At 45.9% G+C, this 21292-nt stretch overlaps 1 protein-coding gene and 1 pseudogene across 4 annotated transcripts in view; one reads left to right on the top strand and one right to left on the bottom strand.

The window, feature by feature from the left end:
- Positions 1-21292, bottom strand: part of SBF2 (SET binding factor 2) — a 586574-nt gene that overhangs the window by 530483 nt on the left and 34799 nt on the right. The gene's annotated exons all lie outside the window — the stretch shown is intronic.
- LOC119943972 lies at positions 1215-1698 on the top strand (annotated as a pseudogene).

The following is a 21292-nucleotide window of genomic DNA, read 5'->3' as shown; positions in this document are numbered from 1 at the left end:
GGGATTAAGACTGTGAGCCCCACATGGGACAACCTGATTACCCTGTATCCACCCCAGTGCTTAGAACAGTGCTTGGCACATAGTAAACCCTTAACAAATACCATCATCATCATCATCACTTATTTCTACTAATGTCTGTCTCCCCCTCTAGACTGTAAGCTCACTGTGGGCAGGGAATGTGTCTGTCACGTTGTACTCCCCCAGTGCTCTGCACACGGTAAGTGCCTAATAAATACAACTGACAGGTATTTTACCCCTCATTTTACAGAGGAAGAAACTGAGAAGTCAAGTGACTTGTCCAAGGTGACATAACAGACCTGTGGTGGAGTCAACACTGGAACCATGTTTCCAACTTGTCCTTCCCAAGCGCTTAGTACAGTGCTCTGCACGCCGTAAGCGCTCAATAAATACGACTGGATGAATGAATGTTCTTTCCTCCTGGAGGAGATGGGATTTCAGAAGGGCTTTGAAGACGGGGAGAGCTATAATCTGGCAGACTAGAAGGGAGAGGGAGTTTCAGGCTACAGAAAAGGTGGGAGCAAAGAGTCAGAGGCAGTTATTATTACTATTATTATAGTATTTATTAAGCGCTTACTATGTGCTAAGCACTCTTCTAAGCCTGGGGTAGATAGAAGGTTGTCCCACATGGGGCTCCCAGTCCTAATCCCCGTTTTACAGATGAGGGAACTGAGGCACAGAGAAGTTAAGCGCCTTACCCAAGGGCACACAGCAGACGAGTGGTGGAACCGGGATTAGAACCCACGTCCTCTGACTCCCAAGCCCGGGCTCTTTCCATTAAGCCATGCTGCTTCATGAGGCACAGTATTTAGGCGATCTTGAGGAAAAATGAAAGCGTGCACACTGGGAAGAGAGTGGACAAGTAAGTAAGCTGAGCGTGAGGGAGTATCCTAAAGTCAAGGGGCAGGAGTTTCTGCCTGACATGGGCGAGAGGCGGGTGACCACTGAAGAATTTGGAAAACGTTCGTAGAATGTATTTATCTTAACGTCTGCTTCTCTCTCTGTCATCATCAGTCGTATTTATTGAGCGCTTACTATGTGCAGAGCACTGTACTAAGCGCTTGGGAAGTACAAATTGGCAACATATAGACTGTAAGCTCTCTAGACTGTAAGCTCACTGTGAGCAGGGAACGTCTGCCAACTTGGCTGTACTGTTCCTTCCCATCCCCTGCCCCGGCCCGAAGCCTCAGCCACCCATGGCCCTCCCAGGTGGCAACAAGGACAACATCAGGGCAGGATGGAAGAAATGTGGCCACCCCGCTCACCTGACATTGGAATGCCGGAACTTTCTCCGGGTGCATCCCAAAAGGGACACTGTCTTGGACGTCAGCAGCACGAGCAGTGAGGAGAGGGAGGAAGAGAATGAAGAGTGGAACAAGTTGCAGGCTTTGCCAGACAAGAAAGGGACAAATGAGGAGGAAGAAAAGAAAAAACAGAAAAGAAAAAGCAACGAGAAATCTAAATTGAAAAAAAAAAAAACCGGAAAAGGTCTTATTCATCCAGTTCTACTGAAGAAGACACCCCAAAATAAAAGAAACAGAAATCCCAGAAGAAAGAAAAAAAAAAAAGGAGAAAAAGAGCAAATCAAGGAAAGGAAAACATCACAAAAAGGGGGAAAAGAAGCGCAAAAAAGAAAAACATTCATCTTCTGATAGTTCTGAATCTTCTAGTAGTGATTGAGCTATTAGCCCAGGCTGCTGACAGTGTCTGACTTTTAGACTGTGAGCCCACTGTTGGGTAGGGACCGTCTCTATATGTTGCCAACTTGTACTTCCCAAGCACTTAGTACAGTGCTCTGCACACAGTAAGCGCTCAATAAATACGATTGATGATGATGATGAAATAAAAAGCACTCAGTAAAACAATAATAATAATTATGGTACTTGTGAAGCACTTACTACGTGCCAAGCACTTGTCTAAGCGCTGGGATAGATACAAGTTCGGTTGGACACAGTTCCTTGTCCCACATGGGGCTCACGCTCAATTCTCGTTTTAAAGATGAGGTAACTGAGGCCCAGAGAAGTGGAATGACTTGCCCAAGGTCAACGGCAGACACGGGGAAGAGCCAGGATTAGAACCAATGACCTCCTGACTCCGAGGCCACCGCGCTATCCACTAAGCCACAGTGCCGATGGCGATGACTTCAGAAAAACGGTCAGGGCAGCAAAGTACGGACTGCAGAAAGGACAGAATGGGAGGCAGGAAGACCCGTGAATCAATCAATCAATCGTATTTATTGAGCGCTTACTGTGTGCAGAGCACTATACTAAGCGCTTGGGAAGTGAAGAGGCTGATTGAGTCCTCTAATCATACTGGGACAATTGTTGGGTCCAGGACCAATTCAGAAAACTCACAACAAGTTATTATTATTATTACATCTGTTAAGCCCTTACTACGTGCCAGGCCCTGTACTAAGCGCCGGGGTGGATAGGAGTAAACCGGGTTGGACACAGTCCCTGTCCCACGTGGGGCTCACAGTCTCAATCCCCATTTTACAGATAACGGAGGCACAGAGAAGTAAAATGTCTCGCCCACGGCCACACAGCGGACGAGTGATGGAGACAGGATTAGAATCCGTGGCCTTCTGATCCCTAGGACCATGTTCTATCCACTACGCCACGCTGCTTCTCTAAGGTGAAGATGGAACGCGTGTCAATGCAAAAAGATAAAGGAACAGTGAGGGACAGCATTGTTGGAAATTACTTCTTGCATTTTAGAAAAGAATGGCTCAACACCCTACCCTTGCACGATTTTGAGGCGTGCGGCGGGCTGTAGGCGGAGGAAAAGTCTGGATGGCTTGGGGAGAGGAAGAGAACGGTGGGGTTTTACATCACGGGGCATAATTTGCCTCTCCCGGCTCCACAGCATAAAATAATAAACCGGGAATCTCCTATCTCCAATACAGTTTGAAAGATAAAAAATTTTCAAGGCTGGCAATCTGCCCTGAGAACTAAAATAACCGTCCATGTATTACTAATTAGGTTATAAAGCTACATGGTACGCAATGACAGTATGATTTATAAGCTTATAAAGGCAGATAGTCAAGCTAACATTAGTTCATTGGAAATAGTAAAACAAAAGAGGAAAAAATGCCATTCTATTCTGAACTCCCAATAAGCACGACCATCAGTTTTTGCATTGAATCATTTGGGGTTTGGGGGGTCGGGGGGGTTACGGTATTTGTTAAGCACTTAGTATGTGTCAAGCACTGTTCAAAGTGCTGGGGTAGATTCATTCATTCAATCGTATTTATTGAGCGCTTACTGTGTGCAGAGCACTGTACTAAGCGCTTGGGAAGTACAAGTCATCATCATCAATCGTATTTATTGAGCACTTACTGTGTGCAGAGCACTGTACTAAGCGCTTGGGAAGTACAAGTTGGCAACATATAGAGGCAGTCCCTACCCAACAGTGGGTTCACAGTCTAAAAGTCGGCAACATAATACGAGGCAGTCAGGTAGGACACAGTTCCTGTTCCATGTGGGGCTCTATTTATTTTATTTTGTTAATATGTTTGGTTTTGTTCTCTGTCTCCCCCTTTTAGACTGTGAGCCCACTGTCGGGTAGGGACCGTCTCTATATGTCGTCAACTTGTACTTCCCAAGCTTAGTACAGTGCTCTGCACACAGTAAGCGCTCAATAAACACGATCGATTGATTGATTGCCAGGCATCAAATCCCCATTTTTTCAGCTGAGGAAACTGAGGCCCAGAGCAGTTGCACGACTTGCCCAAGGTCACACAGCAGGCAAGTGATGGAGCCGGGATTAGATTCCCACGCCGGTACTCTTTCCTTTAGACCGCTCTGCTTCCCAGGCGGATAGCTAAGAAATATTTTAACAGAGTAAATCCCACCTACCACCTCCACTGTTACAGTACAACACAAAACCAGAGAACTTCTGGCCTTATGACAATAGTCCTTTGCAACAATAACTCCTTATATTTTTCACAAAGAGTTCTACAACCCCACACAACAGAGCAAGGCCTTCACAAAGGGCAAAGCTGCAGTGTGGGTTGGGCCAGGGGAAGGGGTACGGCTCCGGGGAACCAGTGGGCCAGGATAATCATCATCATCATCATCATCATCATAAAAATAATAATAATGGCATTTATTAAGCACTTACTATGTGCAAAGCACGGTTCTAAGCGCTGGGGAGGTTACAGGGTGATCAGGTTGTCCCACAAGGGGCTCACAGTCTCCATCCCCATTTTCCAGATGAGGTCACTGAGGCCCAGAGAAGTGAAGTGACTTGCCCAAAGTCACACAGCTGACAATTGGCGGAGCTGGGATTTGAACCCATGACCTCTGACTCCAAAGCCCGGGCTCTTTCCACTGAGCCACGCTAATAATGGTATTTGTTGAGTGCTTACTTTGTGCCAAGCACTAAGCGCTGGATCATAGCCCTGGTTCTGCTTGCTGACGCTCTGCCACCTTCCAGCCTGTGAGCTTGTTGTGGGCGAGGAGTGCGTCTGTTACACTGTACTCTCCCAAGCGCTTAGTACAGTGCTCTGCACACAATAATAATAATAATAATAATAATAATAATAATGGCATTTATTAAGGACTTACTATGTGCAAAGCACTGTTCTAAGCGCTGGGCAGGTTACAAGGTGATCAGGTTGTCCCACGGGGGGCTCACAGTCTTCATCCCCATTTGACAGATGAGGGAACTGAGGCTCAGAGAAGTTAAGTGTCTTGCCCAAAGTCACACAGCTGACAAGCGGTGGAGCCGGGATTTGAACCCAGGACCTCTGACTCCAAAGCCCGGGCTCTTTCCATTGAGCCACGCTGCTGGATAGATACGCTGCTGGAAAGGCGCTCGATAGATACGAATGACTGGCTGACTGAAGGTTTCAGACTGAAGAACCGCTGAGGGCATTCCGCAAGGTGGATGGAGCCAGGAGGAATCCTAATAATAATAATAATGATGGTGATGATAATAATAATAACCACTGCGGTATTTGTTAAGTGCTTCCTGTGTGCCAAGTACTGTATTAAGTGTTGGGGTGGGTAAAAGAAAATCAGATTGGATACAGTCCCTGTCCCACGTGAGGCTCACAGTCTCAATCCCCATTTTACAGATGAGGTAACAGGCCCAGAGAAGTGAAGTAATAATAACAATAATCATTATTCTACTTATTTTATTTTGTTAGTATGTTTGGTTTTGCTGTACAAGTTGGCAACATATAGAGACAGTCCCTACCCAACAGTGGGCTCACAGTCTAGCAGGGGGAGACAGAGAACAAAACCAAACACACTAACAAAATAAAATAAATAGAACAGATATGTAAAAGTAAAATAAATCAATAAATCAATAGAGTAATAAATATGTACAAACAAATATGTCCTCCCTCCCATCCCCACAGCACATATATATAGGTCTGTAATTTACTGATTTATTTATATCACTGTCAGTCTTCCCCTCCAGACTGTGAGCTCGTTATGGGCAGGGACCGTGTCTGTTGTTGTATTGTACTCTCCCATGCACTTACAGTGCTTCACACACAGTAAGCGCTCAATAAATGCGATTGAATGAATGAATAACTTTGCCCCCCACACCAGTTAGCCAGCTGTTTAGGTTGTGGGTTCCAATTCCGCCTCGTCCACTTGTCTTTTGTGTGACCTTGGGCCGGTCACTTCACTTCTCTGTGCCTCAGTTCCCTCATCTGTAAAACGGGGGTGAGGACTGTGGGCCCCACGTGGGACAACCTGATCACCTTGCAACCTTCCCAGTGCTTAGAACAGTGCTTGGCACATAGTAAGCGCTTAATAAATACTGTTATTATTATTAAGATCACACAATGATGCCACAATTCAGCGTCAGCATCATCAATCGTATTTACTGAGCGCTTACTGTGTGCAGAGCACTGTACTAAGCGCTTGGGAAGGCAGCACTAGGCTGGAGGCGCTTCAGCCAGGAATAATAATAATAATGGCATTTGTTAAGCGCTTATGCGTGGCTCAGTGGAAAGAGCCCGGGCTTTGGAGTCAGAGGGCAGGGGTTCGAATCCCGTCTCCACCACATGTCTGCTGTGTGACATTGGGCAAGTCACTTAACTTCTCTGAGCCTCAGTTCCCTCATCTGTAAAATGGGGATTAAGACTGTGAGCCCCACATGGGACAACCTCATCACCTTGTATATCCCCCCAGTGCTTAGAACAGTGCTTTGCACATAGTAAGCGCTTAACAAATGCCATCATTATTATTATTACTATGTGCAAAGCACTGTTCTAAGCGCTGGGGGGGGGATACAGTGTGATCAAGTTGTCCCAAGTGGGGCCCACAGTCTTAATCCCCATTTTTACAGATGAGGGAACTGAGGCTCAGAGAAGTGAAGTGGCTTGCCCAAGGTCACACAGCAGACGTGGTGGAGCCGGGATTCGAACTCATGACCTCTCTTTCCACAGAGGAATGGTCTTCCAGCCGAGAACCTGCCTGCAGGAACTGCTTTTAGTGGTAGGGTTTTGCGCAGCTTCACTCTCCTGAGCCCGTCGGCCGGGAATCTTCCTGCTGAGCCGCCGAGTGCCACCAACGAGCCGATGGGAAGAGGTGTGGCAAGTCGGGAATGGCATGCAAAGTACTAACTCACACACGGACCTTCTTTTCCTTCTTCCTCCTACCTCATATGTACTATATAGTCTCCCTAAATAAACGGTAAAGTCCTTGAGGGCAGGTGTAGTGACATCGAATTTGAATGCACTCTACCGAACGCTTAGCATAATGCTCCGCGCACCGAAGGCACTCAGTAAATACGACCTATCGATTGACTGCGTCTCGCATCCCGTCCCGCCTTCAAGACGTCTCTTCTTGGATGTCTTCCTGTCACCTCAAACATGACATGTTCAAAACAGAGCTCCTTATCTTCCCACCCAAACCCTGTCCTCTCCCTGGCTTTCCCGGCAACTGTAGGCGGCACCACCATCCTTCCCGTCTCACAAGCCCTTAACCTTGGAGTTAACCTTGACTCCTCCCTGTCATTCAATCCATCACCAAATCCTGTCAGCTCCACCTTCATGACATCGCTAAAATCTGCCCTTTCCTCGCCAAACCACTACCATTCATTCATTCACTCGTATTTATTGAGCGCTTACTGTGTGCAGGGCACTGGACTAAGCGCTTGGGAAGAACAAATTGGCCACATCTAGAGACGGTCCCTACCCAACAGCGGGCTCACAGGCTAGAAGGGGGAGACGGACAACAAGACAGAACATATTAACAAAATAAAATGAATAGAATAAATATGTACAAATAAAATTGAGTAACAAATACGTACAAACATATATACATTCATTCATTCATTCAATCGCATTTATTGAGCGCTTACTGGGTGCAGAGCACTGTACTAAGCGCTTGGGAAGTCCAAGTTGGCGACATATAGAGATGGTCCCTACCACATTAAGACACTCATCCTATCCCACCTAGATTACTACATATACCTCCTCGCTTACCTCCCAACCTCCTGTCTCTCCCCACTCCGGTCCGGACATCACGCCGCTGCTCGGGTCGTCTTTCTACAAAAGCGTTCAGGACACGTCACCTCCCCTTCTCAAAAATCCCCAGTGGTTGCCTATCCGCCTCCGTAATAAACAAAAGCTCCTCACCATTGGCTTTAAGGCAGTCCATCACCTTGCCCCTCTCCTACCTCACCTCGCTTCTTTTAGACTGTGAGCCCACTGTTGGGTAGGGACTGTCTCTATATGCTGCCAACTTGTACTTCCCAAGCGCTTAGTACAGTGCTCTGCACACAGTAAGTGCTCAATAAATAAGATTGATTGATTCTATAACCCACCTCACATACTTCGCTCTGGCGCTAACCTTCTCGCTGGGCCTCCATCTCGCCGGGATCACCGACGACCCCCGGCCCACGTCCGATCTCGGGCCTGGAACGCCCTCCCTCCTCAAATCCGACAGACAATGACTCTCCCCCACTTCAAGCCTTACTGAAATCACATCCCCTCCACGAAGGCTTCCCAGACTGAGCCCCACTTTTCCTCATTTCCCCCCCATCTTACCTCCTTCCCTTCCCCACAGCACCTGTTTATATGTATATATGTTTGTATATATTTATTACTCTAGTTATTTATGTATTTTACTTGTACACATCTATTCTATTTATTTTATTTTGTTAGTATGTTTGGTTTTGTTCTCTGTCTCCCCCTTTTTAGACTGTGAGCCCACTGTTGGGTAGGGACCGTCTCTATATGTTGCCAACTTGTACTTCCCAAGCGCTTAGTACAGTGTTCTGCACACAGTAAGCACTCAATAAATACGACTGATTGATTGACTGATTGATTTCCCGCTCCCTTCTGCGTCACCCTGTCTTGCTCCCTTTCCTCTTCCCCCACTCTCGGCCTCACACCACTTATGTCCTTATCTGTCATTTTATTTATCTGTATTGATGTCTGTCTCCCCCGCCCCCCCCCACCAGACTGTGATTTCACTGTGGGCAGGGAATGTCATTATTTACTGTTTTATTGTAATAATAATAATAATAATAATAATAATAATGGCATTTGTTAAGCGCTTACTATGTGCAGAGCATTGCTGTACTTTCCCACGTGCTTATGAATGATTGGGGATTGTGTATACCTACTTTACACTGTGGGGAGGAGGGTCTATGATGATGATGATGATGATGATGGCATTTGTTAAGCGCTTACTACGTGCAAAGCACCGTTCTGAGCGCTGGGGGGGATCCAAGGTGATCAGGCTGTCCCACGCGGGGCTCACAGTCTTAATCCCCATTTTACAGATGAGGGAACTGAGGCTCAGAGAGGTGAAGTGACTTGCCCTAGGTCACACAGCAGACCTGTGGCAGTCAGGATTCGAATCCAAAACCTCTGAATCCAAAGAAAGTATTGGGTTGGAGGAGGGGCTGGATGGAACAACTGTGAGCCCGCTGTCGGGTAGGGACTGTCTCTATGTGTTGCCGACTTGTACTTCCCAAGCGCTTAGTACAGTGCTCTGCACACAGTAAGCACTCAATAAATACGATTGATTAATTGATTGACTACAAAGGCGTAAAAGTACTTGACAGATGGAGAGGAGGAGGGAGGTGAAACCTGGACGCGGCAAAGACAGTTTCTAAAAAAAGGTAGGATACGCCTGCTCTAAACAGTTCTAGACTGTGAGCCCACTGTTGGGTAGGGACTGTCTCTATATGTTGCCACCTTGTACTTCCCAAGCGCTTAGTCCAGTGCTCTGCACACAGTAAGCGCTCAATAAATACGATTGATTGATTGAATCCACTGGTGAGTCCTTTTATTCTCCTACCCAGCCCTTAGTTGCTTTTTTAAAAAAACACACCACCACAGAGATTTGGCTGCATGAAATTTGAGGGGGATAGGAGACATAAAATTAGAATTTATACGGTCTTTTACTCTGGCAACATCTTTTACAATCATTTTATTAGTTATTTCTCACAACACCCAAGGGACCCGGGGTCCAATATCTTAGAGATGAAATAATCGAGTCATGGATTAACTGTGGGACTTGCTCAAACCACGCGGAGACGGGGGTCGGGAGGAGAACGCACAGCTCTCGCGGCTTCGGTTTAATGCTCCGCTTGATAAACCGGGCTGGGTCGCCAGGACTGTGCAAAATGGGCAGGTAAAACTCTAAAAAAAGGATTCGCCTGTCTACTAAATGTCAGTGCCAGTATGTACAGGCTTTGGTAATGTCAGCATCTTCACTTCCAGAAGAGGAAGCCTCCCCCAAACCCACATGCTTGCCGAGAAAGCTAGCTGGGTTTTTTTCCTCCCATTATCGCCCGGGAGAGTTTACATTTCCTTGTGTTTTCATACCTGCTAAATATTTGAAGGAGTGGTGAATGCTTAGATTGGTATCTATTTATGATCCCCGGGATTTTTCAGGGCAATGATCTACTCAGGCCCAGATAATCACAATAATAAAAATAATAGTTAAGCACTTTCTATGTGCCAAGTGCCCTGGGGTAGATACAAGATACAGGGTAGATACAAGCTCTACCCTGCTCCACCACCTTGCCTGCCGTGTGACCTCGGGCACGTCACTTCTCTGGGCCTCAGTTACCTCATCCGTAAAATGGAAATTAAGACTGGGAGCTCTCCGTGTGGGACATGGACTGTGGACAGAAGAGAAGCAGCGTGGCTCAGTGGAAAGAGCCCGGGCTTTGGAGTCGGAGGTCGTGGGTTCAAATCCCGGCTCCGCCACTTGTCAGCTGTGTGACTTTGGGTAAGTCACTTCACTTCTCCGGGTGAAATGACTTCTCTTCTCTTTTCTAGACTGTGAGCCCACTGTTGGGTAGGGACTGTCTCTATATGTTGCCAGCTTGTACTTCCCAAGCGCTTAGTACAGTGCTCTGCACACAGTAAGCGCTCAATAAATATGACTGATTGATTCTCTGGGACTCAGTGACCTCATCTGTAAAATGGGGATGAAGACGGTGAGCCCCCCGTGGGACAACCTGATCACCCTGTAACCTCCCCAGCGCTTAGAACAGTGCTTTGCACATAGTAAGCACTTAATAAATGCCATCATCAGCATCAGCATCATCAAGATAATCAGGTTGGACACAGTCCCTGTCCCTCATGGGGCTCACAGTCCTTCCCAACTTATATGTTGCCAATTTGTACTTCCCAAGCGCTTAGTACAGTGCTCTGCACACAGTAAGCGCTCAATAAATACGAATGATTGATTGATTGACAGCTGTTTAGTACCCATTTTGCCAATAAGAAAACTGAGGTACGGAAAAGTTAAGTGACTTGCCAAAGATCACCCAGCTGTCCAGTAGTGGAGGTGGGATTAAAACCCGGGTCTTCCGATAGGAATGTGCTTTTTCCACTAGGCCACGCGGCTTCCCGCAATATTGTGGACAGGGAATGGGTTTATAGTGGACTCTCCCAAGCACTTACTGTGTCGCTCAGTAAGCAGGAAGCGATCAACAAATAGAACTGATGGATAAATTAAGTGACTTGCCAAAGATCACCCAGCTGTCCAGTAGTGGAGGTGGGATTAAATCCCGGGTCCTCCGATAGGAATGTGCTTTTTCCACTAGGCCACGCAGCTTCCCGCAATACTGTGGACAGGGAACGGGTTTATAGTGGACTCTCCCAAGCACTTACTGTGTCGCTCAGTAAGCAGGAAGCGATCAACAAATAGAACTGATGGATAAATTGACTTGCCAAAGATCACCCAGCTGTCCAGTAGTGGAGGTGGGATTAAAACCCGGGTCCTCTGATGGGTATGTGCTTTTTCCACTAGGCCATGCGGCTTCCCACAATACTGTGGACAGGGAACGGGTTTATAGTGGACTCTCCCAAGCGCTTACTGTGTCGCTCAGTAGGCAGGAAGCGATCAACAAATAGAACTGATGGATAAATTAAGTGACTTGCCAAAGATCACCCAGCTGCCCAGTAGTGGAGGTGGGATTAAAACCCGGGTCCTCTGATAGGAATGTGCTTTTTCCACTAGGTCACGCGGCTTCCCGCAATATTGTGGACAGGGAACGGGTTTATAGTGGACTCTCCCAAGCACTTACTGTGTCGCTCAGTAAGCAGGAAGCGATCAACAAATAGAACTGATGGATAAATTGACTTGCCAAAGATCACCCAGCTGTCCAGTAGTGGAGGTGGGATTAAAACCCGGGTCCTCTGATGGGTATGTGCTTTTTCCACTAGGCCATGCGGCTTCCCACAAAACTGTGGACAGGGAACGGGTTTATAGTGGACTCTCCCAAGCGCTTACTGTGTCGCTCAGTAGGCAGGAAGCGATCAACAAATAGAACTGATGGATAAATTAAGTGACTTGCCAAAGATCACCCAGCTGCCCAGTAGTGGAGGTGGGATTAAAACCCGGGTCCTCTGATAGGAATGTGCTTTTTCCACTAGGTCACGCGGCTTCCCGCAATATTGTGGACAGGGAACGGGTTTATAGTGGACTCTCCCAAGCACTTACTGTGTCGCTCAGTAAGCAGGAAGCGATCAACAAATAGAACTGATGGATAATCAATCATATTCGAGCGCACACTGTGTGCGGCGCACTGAACAAGGCGCTTGGGAGAGCATAATACACCAGACATTCCCTGCCCAAAGCGAGCTTACAGTCTAGATCATACTCTCCCAAGAGGTTAGTGCAGTGCTCGGCACGCAGTAGGCACTTAATAAAGTCACTGAGTACATACTGAGCAACAAATGAATCCTGCAGACTGGGTTGGGTCAAGATGGGACCGTCTTTAGATGTTGCCAACTTGTCCTTCCCAAGCGCTTAGTCCAGTGCTCTGCACACAGTAAGCGCTCAATCAATACGGTTGAATGAATGAATCAATACGACTGAATGAATGAATGACTGAGACTGTGAGCCCGCTGTTGCGTAGGGACCGTCTCTATATGTTGCCAACTTGGACTTCCCAAGCGCTTAGTCCAGTGCTCTGCACACAGTAAGCGCTCAATAAATACGACTGATTGATTGATTGGGTAGGGACCGTCTCTATATGGTGCCAACCTGCAATAAGAATAATAATAATGATGGCATTTATTAAGCACTTACTATGTGCAAAGCACTGTTCTGCGCGCTGGGGAAGTTACAAGGTGATCAGATTGTCCCACAGAGGGCTCACAATCTTCATCCCCATTTTACAGATGAGGTAACTGAGGCCCAGAGAATCAATCAATCAATCAATCGTATTTATTGAGTGCTTACTGTGTGCAGAGCACTGTACTAAGCGCTTGGGAAGTACAAGTTGGCAACATGTAGAGACAGTCCCTACCCAACAGCGGGCTCACAGTCTAAAAGGGAGAGACAGAGAACAAAACCAAACATACTAACAAAATAAAATAAATAGAATGGATATGTACAAGTAAAATAGAGTAATAAATACGTACAAACATATATACATCATCAATCGTATTTATTGAGCGCTTACTTTGTGCAGAGCACTGTACTAAGCGCTTGGGAAGTACAAATTGGCAACATATAGAGACAGTCCCTTCCCAACAGTGGGCTCACAGTCTAAAAGGGAGAGACAGAGAACAAAACCAAACATACTAACAAAATAAAATAAAGAGAATGGATATGTACAAGTAAAATAGAGTAATAAATACGTACAAACATATATACATATATACAGGTGCTGTGGGGAAGGGAAGGAGGTAAGATGGGGGGGATGGAGAGGGGGACGAGGGGGAGAGGAAGGAAGGGGCTCAGTCTGGGAAGGCCTCCTGGAAGAGATGAGCTCTCAGAGAAGTGAAGTGATTTGCCCAAAGTCACACAGCTGACAATTGGCAGAGCCAGGATTTGCACCCATGACCTCTGACTTCAAAGCCCGTGCTCTTTCCACGGAGCCACACTGCTTCTCTACTTGTACTTCCCAAGCGCTTCGTACAGTGCTCTGCACACAGTAAGCGCTCAAAAAATACGATTGAATGAATGAATGAATGAATAATGGACCCGAAATAAACCTAGACTGTGCCTGGGGCAGGCTCCAATTTGTCAGTAGGCCTCCCTTACTTTGGAGGGCTAGATGGGCCATAAACCAGGGGAACTGAGACCCTGTTGCACTAGCAAATGATTGTCATGGGGGTGGTAGTGGACGCCAGAATGAAAAAGTCCCAGGAATTAGACCCTGGGGCACACAAACCACCAGGCGCTCACACACACACGACAATGCTTCTCAGGACTGAGGCCTGTGTCCCTTCTAATAATTATTATGGTATTTGTTAAGCGCTTACTATGTGCTGAGCACCAGTATAAGCGCTGGGGGAAGATACAAAGTAATCGGCTTGTCCCATGCAGTCTTCTAGACTGTGAGCCCACTGTTGGGTAGGGACCGTCTCTATGTGTTGCCAACTTGGACTTCCCAAGCGCTTAGTCCAGCGCTCTGCACACAGTAAGCGCTCAATAAATACGATTGACTGAATGAATGAATGACCTGGGATCTCCTCACGGCTCCACCACCTGTCTGATGTGTGATCTTGGGCAAGTCACTTTACCTCTCCGTGCCTCAGTTACCTCATCTGCAAAATGGGGATTAAGACTGAGAACCCCAAGTGGGTCACGGACTGCGTCCAACCTGACTAGCTTGCACCTACCCCGGGGATTAGTGCATTGCCTGGCACATACTAAGCCCTTAAACACCATACAAAATACACAGGTGGGAATCAGACGCAGTTGCTGTCCCTTGGCGGGGGTGAGTGAGCCCACTGTTGGGTAGGGACCGTCTCTATGTGTTGCCAACTTGTACTTCCCAAGCGCTTAGTACAGTGCTCTGCACACAGTAAGTGCTCAATAAATACGATTGAATAAATGCCATCATTATTATTATTATTATTATTATTATTATTACCCAACCTAAAATGAAAATGGGAAGGGACTGGCAACAGACACACAAGCCTTTTGGGATTGGCAGAATTTTGATTCGGGGCAGCCCTTGCCCTGAAGAAGCTTTCAACTTAGTGAAATGAGGTACAACAAATAAGCCCAAGAAGCAGTGTGGTCTAGTGGACAGAGCATAGGCTGGGTGTCACAGGACTGCCACTTGTCTGCCCCTCCTCTCCATCTCCCCCGCCTTCCCTCCTTCCCCTCCCCACAGCACCTGTATATATGTTTGTACGCATTTATTACTCTATTCATTGATTTTATTTGTACATATTTATTCGATTTATTTGATCTTGTTAATATCTTTTGTCGTCTGGCTCCCCCTTCTAGACTGCGAGCCCGCTGTTGGGTAGGGACCGTCTCTATATGCTGCCAACTTGGAATATATGTATATATGTTTGTAAGCATTTATTACTCTATTTTATTTGTACGTACTTATTCTATTTTATTTTGTTAATATGTTTGGTTCTGTCGTCTGTCTCCCCCTTCTAGACTGTGAGCCCGCTGTTGGGTAGGGACCGTCTCTATATGCTGCCAACTTGGACTTCCCAAGCCCTTAGTCCAGTGCTCTGAACACGGTAAGCGCTCAATAAATACGAATGAATGAATGAATGAATGAATGAATGAATGAATGCTGTGGGGCCTTACGCAAGTCACTTCAACTTCTCTGTGCCTCAGTTACCTCATCTGTAAAAAGGGGATTAACATCCTCCATGTCTCCATCAGGGACACGGACTGTGTCCAACTTGATTATCTTCTATCTCAGTGCTTATGCCTGAGACCTAGTAAACGCTTAATACTTTTTTTATAAAAAAAAAAAAAAGGGACAGAAGCACATGACCTGCTGGAAAGAGCACAGACCTGAGAGCCAAGTACCTGCTCTGTGACCTTGGACAAGTCACAACTTCTCTGTGCCCCAGTTCCCTAATATGCAAAATGGGGATTCAATGTGAGCCCGTTGTCGGGAAGGGGCCGTCTCTATATGTTGCTGACTTGTACTTCCCAAGCGCTTAGTAATAATAATAATAATAATAATAATAATAATAATAATAATAATGGCAATTATTAAGCGCTATATCCAAAGCACTGTTCTAAGCACTGGGGATGTTACAAGGTGATCAGGTTGTCCCACAGGGGTTCACAGTCTTAATCCCCATTTTACAGATGAGGGAACAGAGGCCCAGAGAAGTGAAATAATAATAATAATAATAATAATAATGGCATTTATTAAGCGCTTACTATGTGCAAAGCACTGTTCTAAGCGCTGGGGAGGTTACAAGGTGATCAGGTTGTCCCACGGGGGTTCACAGTCTTAATCCCCATTTTACAGATGAGGGAACTGAGGCCTAGAGAAGTGAAATGACTTGCCCAAAGTCACACAGCCGACAAGTGGCTGAGCCGGAATTTGAACCCACGACCTCTGACTCCTAAGCCCGGGCTCCTTCCATTGAGCAACGCTGCTTCTCCAATACAGTGCTCTAATCTAGTACAGTGTTCTGCACACCGTAAGCGCTCAATAAATATGACTGAATGAATGAAAACCTGTTCTCCCTCCTACTTGGACTGTGAGCCCCATGTGGGGCCTGATAATAATAATAATAATAATAATAATAATAATAACAATAATAATAATAATAATAATGACGGCATTTGTTAAGCTCTTACTATGTGTGAAGCGCTGTTCTAAGCGCTGGGGAGGTTACAAGGTGATCAGGTTGTCCCTCGGGGGGCTCACAGTCTTCATCCCCAATTTACAGAGGAGGGAACTGAGGCCCAGAGAAGTGAAGTGACTTGCCCAAAGTCACACAGCTGACAATTGGCGGAGCTGGGATTTGAACCCATGACCTCTGACTCCAAAGCCCGGGCTCTTTCCATTGAGCCATGCTGCTTCTCCAATACAGTGCTTTAATCTAGTACAGTGCTCTGCACACAGTAAGCACTCAATAAATATGATTGAATGAATGGAAACCTGTTCTCCCTCCTACTTGGACTGTGAGCCCCATGTGGGGCCTGATAATAATAATAATAATGACGGCATTTGTTAAGCGCTTACTATGTGTGAAGCACTGTTCTAGTGCTGGGGAGGTTACAAGGTGATCAGGTTGTCCCTCGGGGGGCTCAGTCTTCATCCCCAATTTACAGATGAGGTCACTGAGGCCCAGAGAAGTGTAGTGACTTGCCCAAAGTCACACAGCCGACAATTGGAGGAGCCGGGATTTGAACCCAGGACCTCTGACTCCAAAGCCCGGGCTCTTCCCATTGAGCCATGCTGCTTCTCCAGTACAGTGCTCTAATCTAGTACAGTGCTCTGCACACAGTAAGCGCTCAATAAATATGATTGAATGAATGAAAACCTGTTCTCCCTCCTACTTGGACTGTGAGCCCCATGTGGGGCCTGATGATCTCTTTATCTACCCCAGCACTTAGTACAGTGCTTGGCACAGGGTAAGCACTTGACAGACACCACCATCAGAGAAGCAGCGTGGCTCACTGGAAGGAGCACGGGCTTTGGAGTCAGAGGTCATGGGTTCAAATCCCGGCTCCGCCAATTGCCAGCTGTGTGACTTTGGGTGAGTCACTTCACTTCTCTGGGCCTCAGTTACCTCATCTGTAATAATAATAATAATGGCATTTATTAAGCGCTTACTATGTGCAAAGCACTGTTCTAAGCGCTGGGGAGGTTACAAGGTGGTCAGGTTGTCCCATGGGGGGCTCACAGTCTTCATCCCCATTTTACAGGTGAGGGAACGGAGGCCCAGAGAAGTGAAGTGACTTGCCCAAAGTCACACAGCTGACAATTGGCGGAGCCGGGATTTGAACCCCTGACCTCTGACTCCAAAGCCCGGGCTCTTACCGCTGAGCCACGCTGCTTCTGTAAAATGGGGATGAAGACTGTGAGCCCCAAGTGGGACAACCTGATCACCTTGTAGCCTCCCCAGTGCTTAGAACAGTGCTTTGCACATAGTAAGCGCTTAACAAATGCCATCATCATTATTATTATTATTATAGTTATTATTCTATAAGAGATTGAATAAATTCATGTACAAGAGACACTTTTAGAACATGAACATTTACAAAGTAAATCCGGCTGCCCCGCGACCTTCCTCAATGTTCCGAGACTGCTTAATGACGCGTGGCCGGCCTGCTCCGAGTCGAGGTGATCCTGTTGGAGTCATTCCCTGTTTCCATTAAACAAGTGTCAAGTGTGCTTCTTCCAGATCCTGCAGGACCCTGAAATTCTGCTAAGAAATTCTGCAAGACGGGCTACTTAATGATGCGTGGCTGGCCTGCTCTCAGCCAAGGTTATACTGTCTGAACTGTTGCCCGCTCCCCTTCTAAGTGCCATGTCTGCTACTTCCAGATCACGCAGGCCTCTAAATAATTCTGCGTGGCGGAATTTGGTTACCTTGAGAAATGGGATTCGGTTTGTCTGCAAACACTAATTAATCTAAAAGCAATCCCTTAGATTGTGCGCCCTGAGTGGGACCGGAACTGTTTCCGCCTCTGCACCAACGCTTTCTACAGTGCCTGGCATGGAGAAAGTGCTTAAGACATCCACCATAATTATTATTATTCTTAGCAACCTATCAATTGCAAATTGTGAGCGTTTTACCGGATGCAGAGCAGCATATTAAGCGCCTGGGAGAATACAATATAAATTAGTAGACGCATTCCCTGCCCACAACGAGCTTGCAGTCTAAAGGGAGCGGCAGACATTAATATAAATAAATTACAGCTATGCGCGTGAGTGCTATATCATCAATATTATTATTTTATTATTATTAAGATTCTGTGGATAGAAATGAATGCTAAAAAGGCAAGAGATCATCCCATGGCCAAGAATGGGCAAAAAATAATTTTTTAGTTTACATTCGAATTACGACACCAGGCTGTGACGGGCGACTCAATCACGGCTCAAGGAAATCACTTCAGCAAGACGTCTTCTATTACGAAACCTCATTATTTCTCTCTGCACTTGTGCTCAGAGACATGGTGTGCCACCGGATGTGATTCTGGTTTTTTCAGGAAGTGATTTTGGTAACTCACATTTCCTCTGATTTCAATTACTTTCGGTACTTTCCACTGTTCAGTTTCTGAAGCCTAGTCCCTACATCATATCGTATCATAGTGCCATAATTGGCTCTCCAGGGGGGATACAACCAAAAGTTGATTTCACAATACCATCACAATACCATCACAATACCACAACTCAAAGGGACCTCAAGAATCACCTCTTAGTGTTATGCATTCAATCGTATTTACTGAGCACTTACTGGGCACAGAACACTGTACTAAGCGCTTGGGAGAGCGCAACAATAAACATTCTCTGGCTGCAACGAGCTTTATTAACAACAGTGGTGGCATTTATTACCACCGCTCCTATGTGAAGCGCTGAGGTAGCTACAAGATAATAATAATAATAATTGTGGTATTTAGTGAAGGCTATCTATGTGCCCAGCACAGTTCTAAGTGCTGGGGTAGATACAAGCTAATCAGGTTGTCCCACAAGAGGCTTACAGTCTTCATCCCCATTTTACAGATGAGGTAACTGAGGCACAGAGAAGTGAAGTGGCTTGCCCAAGGTCACACAGCAGACAAGTGGCAGAGCTGGGATTAATAATAACAATAATAATAATAATGATGGTATTTGTTAAGCACTTACTATGTGCCAGGAACTGGGGTGGATCTAAGCAAATCAGGTTGGACACAGTCCCTGTCTCACGTGGGGCACATGGTCTCAATCCTCATTTTACAGATGAGGTAACTGAGGCCCAAAGAATAATAATAATAAGGATGATGGCATTTATTAAGTGCTTACTATGTGCAAAGCACTGCTCTAAGCACTGGGGAGGTTACAAGGGGATCGGGTTGTCCCACGGGGGGCTCACAGTCAATCCTCACTTTACAGATGAGGTAACTGAGGCACAGAGAAGCGAAGTGACTTGCCCAAGGTCACACAGCAGACAAGTGGTGGAGCTAGGATTAGAGTCCATGACCCTCTGAGTCCCCGGCCCATGCTCAAGTCACCATGCCACGCTGCTTCTCCATCCTCGTCCCCCACTGGGCTCACAGTCTAAGAGGGAGGGAGAACAGGTATTTTATCCCCATTTTATTGATGAGGAAACTAAGGCTCAGGTAAACTAGGTGACTCACCCAAGGCGGTATTAGCAATGGCGTGTATCAAGTACTTACTTTGTGCAGAGCACTATTCTAAGTGCTAGAGTGAGAAAGAAAGTAAAAATCACAGAGCTCATAATTATCATCATCATCAATCGTATTTATTGAGCGTTTACTATGTGCAGAGCACTGTACTAAGCGCTTGGGAAGTACAAATTGGCAATATAATGCCAATCTATGGCTGGGTCTCCTGATTCTCATTCTACGCTCTTTTCCCTCCTCCCCTCTTCAGCTTCTGGACTGTAAGCAGGTGAATGACTCCGCCATCCAAAAGAGAGAGTTGTCCATTCGTTTTTTGAAAATCTCAGCAAGGATGGAGACTACTGTGGCTTTATTTTCCCACATTTGGAGAACTGAGGAAGGTTCACGTTACCTGTAAAGATTACTTGTAGTTTGGGCATTCCGTTCTTGGAACAAATAAGCTCCAGGAAAAAGGCAAATATTATCAGAACTTTCCGTGTCATATGCATCAAGTTAAGTGAACACAGACGGGACATGTATTTGCTCTCTTACACTAGGGCACTACCACACTTCCTTCCTCTCCCCCTCGTCCCTCTCCATTCCCCGCATCTTACCTCCTTCCCTTCCCCACAGCACCTGTATATATGTATATATGTTTGTACAGATTTATTACTCTATTTATTTATTTATTTATTTTACTTGTACCTATCTATTCTATTTATTCTTTTCTATTTATTATATTATTATATATTATTTATTAAATTCTATTTATTCTATCTATTCTTTTAGACTGTGAGCCCACTGTTGGGTAGGGACTGTATCTGTATGTTGCCAATTTGGACTTCCCAAGCGCTTAGTACAGTGCTCTGCACACAGTAAGCGCTCAATAAATACGACTGATGATGATGATGATTTATTTTATTTTGTTAGTATGTCTGGTTTTGTTCTCTGTCTCCCCCTTCTAGACTGTGAGCCCACTATTGGGTAGGGACTGTCTCTAGATGTGCCAGCTTGTACTTCCCAAGCGCTTAGTACAGTGCTCTGCACACAGTAAGTGCTCAATAAATACAATTGATTGATTGATTTAGAACTGCCTGTGAATAATGACTTATAATAATTAGGTTAAAAGGCCATATCCCAGTGCTGCTTTCAGATAATCACAAAAACCTCTTTTGATTTTTTCTCTGAAGGGGTCCACTTCATCATCATCATCATGAATCGTATTTATTGAGCGCTTACTGTGTGCAGAGCACTGTACTAAGCGCTTGGGAAGTACAAATTGGCAACATATAGAGACAGTCCCTGCCCAACAGTGGGCTTAACAGATTCCACTACGGGAGATTAAAGTCCAAGTGAGTAACTTTACAATATGAGTTGCTTGAGATCATTAAAATCATATGGAGAAGGCAGAGTGGTTCATTCAATTCTATTTCATTCAATCGCATTTAGTAAGTGCTTACTGTGTGCAAAGTGGTCCGCCAGGAAGGGCACTGGGATGGGAATCCGAGGCCTCAGTTCTCTCAAGCGCTTAGTAATAATAATAATAATAATAATGGTATTTGTTAAGCACTTACTGTGTGCCAAGCACTTTTCTAAGCGCTGGAGGGATGCAAGGTGATCAGGTTGTCCCACGGGGGGCTCACAATCTTAATCCCCATTTTACAGATGAGGGAGCTGAGGCACAGAGAAGTTAAGCGACTTGGCCAAAGTCACACAGCTGACAAGTGGCGGAGCCAGAATTAGAACCCATGACCTCTGACTCCCAAGCCCGGGCTCTTTCCACT

Source organism: Tachyglossus aculeatus, chromosome 22 (assembly GCF_015852505.1).
Source record: "Tachyglossus aculeatus isolate mTacAcu1 chromosome 22, mTacAcu1.pri, whole genome shotgun sequence".
Lineage (NCBI taxonomy): Eukaryota > Metazoa > Chordata > Mammalia > Monotremata > Tachyglossidae > Tachyglossus > Tachyglossus aculeatus.
The sequence above is the reverse complement of the archived record's forward strand: the minus strand, read 5'-3'. Positions and strand labels throughout refer to the sequence as shown.